This window comes from Miniopterus natalensis, chromosome 1 (genome assembly GCF_054644295.1).
Source record: "Miniopterus natalensis isolate mMinNat1 chromosome 1, mMinNat1.hap1, whole genome shotgun sequence".
NCBI lineage: Eukaryota > Metazoa > Chordata > Mammalia > Chiroptera > Miniopteridae > Miniopterus > Miniopterus natalensis.
In genome coordinates, this window is record NC_142081.1 from 67,643,852 (window position 1) to 67,649,588 (window position 5,737).

Genomic DNA, 5,737 nt, shown 5'->3' on the forward strand with positions numbered 1-5,737 from the left:
GCGAAACCTCACATAACTGTCCCTGAGAAACTTGCTCCTCTATATAGACATAAATTGAACTGAAACAGGTAGTAAACACAAAATCAGGTTGATTTTTAACTCATGTGAGGACTGTGGTTTTCTGACAGGAGAGTGCTTCAAACCCATGTAGAAAATGAAATAATATTCCTAGTACATGTCATGACCCATGGAAGGAATACAATGTGCACGATCCTTTTGGAGATACTCAAGCGTTTCCTTGGGACAGTATTCCAGTTCATATCCCACCTTTACATGTTTTATGGGGTTTTGTTGTTACCAGGGAAGGTATGAACTGGGCCCATTCTCTGCCTTCCTAGAAAAGTTTCCCCACCAGAGTTAGTTTATTATGCAGACAATACATGCCTATTGTGATGCGCCGTCTATGGAGTGTTTTATCAAGTGCTCATTGCAGATCATTTGGCTTCATAAGGCAGCTGTCTTGGCTTTGCTATATCTTGTTCTCATGGATCAGAAGTCAATCATTCCAATAGAAATCTGAAAAACGTGTATTTAAATTGCTTTAAATTATTAAAATTTTACCATTTTAAGATAATTTTTTACCATTTTAATAATCTTAAGTGTACAATTCAGTGGTATTAAGTACACTTACATTGTAAAAGAGGCAGTATTATCTTATCACTAGAATTCTATTCATCTTGAAAAACTGAAAATTTGTATTTCTTAAACAATCACTCCACATTCCCCCATCCCTCCAGCCCCTGACAATGACCATTCGAGTTCTCATTCTACAAGTTTGACTATTTTAAATCCTCATAAAAGTGGAATCATACAATATTGGTTACATTGTACTTTATTTCACCTAGTATATTGTCCTGACTGTTCACCCATGTTGTAGTGTGTGAGAATTTCTTTCCTTTTTAGGTTTGAATAATATTCCAGTGCATGTATATACCACATTTTGTTTATCCATTCATCTGGTGATGGGTATTTGGGTTGTTTCCACCTTTAGGTGGAAAAATGTATATAAATATATCAATATGTTAGGTATATACCTTAATTCTTTCAATTTTTTGAGTATGTACTCAGAAGTAGAATTGCTGTATCATATGACAATTCTTTAAAGTTTTTTGAGTAGGTTTATACTGGTTATTTTGAAGAAATATGGTCTAGACTATTTCACCACAAGCAAGTTTTAAGGAACAGAGAAAGAGAGCAATCACTAGCCATGAATAAAGTTTCAGTTTCCTGGTGATTCACAAAAGTCTGGAAGAGTTTGTTAGCCTTGCTACAGTGCATTGCTCAAGTCAGGTGCTTAATAAATTGGTTTATGGATGCAATAGGCAAAAGAAAGAAAGAAAAGAAAGACATACAGTTCAGCTCTGGCTGAGTAGCTCAGTTGGTTAGAACACTGTCCCCATACGCCAAGGTAGCTGGTTCCATCCCTGGCCAGGGCACATTCCAGAATCAACCAAAAATGCATAAGTAAGTGGAACAACAATGATATATATTTCTCTCTCCCTCTAAAATAAATAAAGAAGGACACACAGTTCAGAAAGAAAGAACTGAATCTATCTTAATTAACAAACATCATAACTGTCTAGTAGAAAATCCAAGGGAATCTATACAAATGCTACTAGAACAAATAAATAAGTTTAACAAAGTCAAATGTACATCTATTGTATGTCCCCATCATTCCATTCTCAGATATTGACCATAGAGAAATGAAAAAATATGTTTTTTAAGGAAGAGGTTAATAGGGAAAAAAGGGAACATCTGTAATATTTTCAACAATAAAGACAAATTAAAAAAATTTATACACAAATGTTCATAGCAACTTTATTTGTAACAGCCACAAACTGGGACCAATGGAAATATACATCAACATGTGACTAGATAAATGGTTTTATATCTCTCTGCTGGAATAGTTGCTACTCAGCAACAAAAAACCTGAAACACTGATGCTCATGAGACCATGGAAGAATTTAAAAATAATTATGGTGAGAGAAAGCAGCCAGGCAAAAGAGTACATATGATTTCATTTATATACAATAATAAAATATGTTAACTAATTTATAAAAGAGATGTTGCTGAAGACAAGAATGGGTGGTGGGAAGATTGAGGGTAGGATTACAGAGACACAGGGAGACTTTGGGAGAGATGCATATATTTGTTAAATTTGACTGTGGTGATGGCTTCACAAGTATATAAAAAATGTCAAATCTTATAAAATTGTTTACTTTAAGTAGGTGCAGTTTATTTTAATAAAAATTATACATTAATAAAGCCATTAAAATAAAAATTTAACATATATCTCCCCTTAATGCTGTACAAGTTTTCTTGTATGATGCAAAATGCAAAATATTTCTCCTGTTGGTTCTCATTAGTGTTAAATTATGTGTTTTTTAAAGTATACACAACAACTTTCTATACCCATGTTCTGCACTGTTTACTTTTGACCCAGCACCATCTCAACTTATTTTGTTTTTCTCCTTATATATCAGAAAAGAAGTTTGTAGCTGCTTTCTCAGAATTCCTTTCTAGCCTCGTTTTGTGGCAGGCTCTGACAATGTAGCTTGGAAGGTGGAGAAGTTAAGTATCTGGGCCTGAATTTCTTCAGTCAGCCTCTGGGAGACCATTCGCGCATTCACTCGGAGGACTCATGAAGCCCCTTGATACGAGCCTGTGCAGAGAGAACCCCAGGACACAGACTGAACTAAGCTTCCATCTCTGTGCCTGTGGATAGATGTTTGCAGGGCCTTGCAGAAAGACGTGTCCTTCTCCAGAGCTTTATCCTGATAACTTTCAGAGGTTTTTGTCTTGTTTTATAAAATGAATGGTCATAAATAAAGAACTAAAAAATTGCTTGCTTTTGCTGATGGCGCTTCATAGAAAGTAACTAGCTTTTAAAAATTGGTGTAGTCATAGGAACTTTTACCCATGCCGATCCCAGAGCTTTCTCCTTGATCTTTAATGATCACCTGAGTCTTGGACAGTTGCCACAAATGAAATCTTGTAAACAGGTATCAAGCTCACTGTAACAAAACTACCTGGGGAAGCTATAAAAATTCCAAATTAGTGGGTCTCAACTCTGGTATATATGTTTTATGAAATTAGTGTTGAGATCCTAGAATCTATAATTTTAAATCACTCACGCACTGATTCTACTACCTGCTGTTGTATGAATATCAGCTGGAATATCTTCAACAACTGATAGCTGATAAAGAGGAGAGTTCTAACTTATGCTGCAGGCTTTCCATGCAAATCCACATCTCCTGTTTTTCTACCCTGTGGGGGAACATTATTTTATTCAAGTTTGACCACAGAATGTGGCAGATGGGTGGTAGTAAAAAGCATTTTTGATACTAATTCTGCACTAAGGCTATAGGATTAGTACTCTTTGCCTAACTCGTGTTGATTTGCTATCTTATCTGGGAATAAACAAACTAGTGAGAGATTAAGAAGTTGACCTAAGATCACTCTTAATTGATTTGGTAACTTCACTTATGATGTTTCTTCTGTCTAAAATTCACTCTTAAAAAATAATTCTGAAATTCAGAAAATTTGAATATTCAATATTTGAATATTGATAAGATAGGTGATTTTTTCTCTTGAGAAATTTTATGAAAATGATAACATTTCTTACAATTGATAATATTTTAAGACTGAGGAAATATTGTATGCCGTGTAGTAGTGAATCCTCAATGAAAGATTGTTTATTTCTGTTTAATTTATCAAATATTTAGTAGGCACATAATAAATGTTAGTCACTCTTCAATATTAGGGTACAGTGCTGAAAAGCAAAGACTCGCTAAATAAAGATTTAACTTCTTATTGCTTCCTCTTATTTCAACCCCAAATCTTATTCTGACATTCAATGAATTATAGGCAGGCCTACAATGTGTATATGAGAGTATAAAGTACTATATTAAAATGCTCAAGAGAATTGATATCTTCCAACTACAGAAATACCCTGCATGCTCTGTTAATGAACTTCCTTGTCAGCTTTTGTTCTAAGATAAAGGTAAACCTGAGAACTTAAGATAGCTGTTGTTCAAATTTCTAGTCACCACCTGAGGACTGATTGTTCCTCAATAAGTAAAGTCAGGCCCGGCCAGGCATGGCTCAGCATTTGAGCATCGACCTGGGATCCAGGCCATCGTGGTTCGATTCCCAGTCAGGGCACATGCCTGGGTTGCGGGCTCGATCCCCAGCCAGGGGCGTGCAGGAGGCAGTTGATCAGTGACTCCCTCATCATTGATGTTTCTATCTCTCTCTCTTCCTCTCCTTTCCTTTCTCTGAAATCACTAAAGATATATTAAAAAAAAAAAAAAAAAAGTCAGAGATGAGAACATATTGCCATTTTGGGAGGAGCCTAAGAATCATGCATCCCATTTCAGTTCCTGCCCACCAGGGGGTGCAGCTTCCTAATACAAACACATTTCCTGTGTGAAATACAGACTTCAATTTATCATTTCACTGTGACTTTAAAATTTCTTCATGTTAAGAGTTAAGAACATTAGTTAGGTGACACTGTAGAGATGGTCTCTTCTCTGGGCTTAGTGACTGTCCTACTCTTAGTGCTTGGTAAGTAACACACCTCTTAAAATATGGATTATTTCTTCTATTATGTCAGCAAAATCTTTATATATGCACCCCTATGTTCATAGCAGTGTAATTTACAATAGCTAAGATCTGGAAACAGCCCAAGTGCACATCAGTAGATGAGTGGATAACTATATTTTTAATTAAGAGCTTTATGCCAGAGCTAACACAGATTTCTTTTATTTTTCCCCAGGAGGAACCCATGGAGACTCAGTGACCCAGATGGAAGGCCCTGTGACCAGCTCAGAAGGGGAATTCCTGACTGTGAACTGCTTCTATGAAACCACAGGGTACCCCATTCTTTTCTGGTATGTTCAGTATCCTGGAGAAGGTCCACAGCTCCTTCTGAAAGCCGGGAAAGACAATGAGAAGGGAAGCAACAAAGGTTTTGAAGCCACATACCGCAAACAACCAAATACCTTCCACTTGGAGAAAGCCTCTGTCCAGGTGTCAGATTCGGCAATGTACTACTGTGTGATGAGTGACACAGTGACAGAAACTGCAGGGGGAGCTGAGCACAAACTCTGAGCAGAGCAAGGGGCCTGGCTGCTGAGTGTCTATGACTGATCTATTATGGTGGATTTTATTATTTAACATCAAATACACAGTACATTTAATACAAATTTCCAACATTAATAGTTGTTAGGATAAATAGTCCTCCATACACCATACTTAAGGGGGTATCTAAGACAAAGGAATGTTTGTATTTAGGAAATAATGCACTGAAACATTGATATAGCAAGGTGTAAAAGTATTTAAATTTTAGTTTCATACCTTTTTCCTAAATCTTAACTCCTCCTTAATGTTTCAACTGTCAGTTTTCTTTTTCTCTGTTCACTTTTCTATCCAAATATTAATTTTTTAAATCTTTTTCTTATTTTTTTAGATCTCACCTTGTAGGAGTTAACTTAATTCACTAGCCTGGTGTTCTCTTGGAGTCCCTTTGACTGTCTCTTCAGCAGTATTGACCTTCCTTCTGCACATCTCTTTGGTGGGTGTGGTGGGTTCAGTGGGTGGGTGCAGCTTCAGTCTTTGTGCAGAGGGGCAGCAGCAAGAATCCCATCCTATGTGCTCAGCTTTCCTGGTTGTTTCTTTGTTTTTGTTTTTGTGTGTGTGTGTGTGTTTAAGGATTTTTCTCAATATGTAGCAAGAT

At 36.4% G+C, this 5,737-nt stretch overlaps 1 pseudogene; it reads left to right on the top strand.

The window, feature by feature from the left end:
• The first annotated feature begins 4,520 nt into the window (after positions 1-4,520).
• Positions 4,521-5,112, top strand: LOC107527016 (T cell receptor alpha variable 9-2 pseudogene; annotated as a pseudogene).
• Positions 5,113-5,737: the final 625 nt, after the last annotated feature.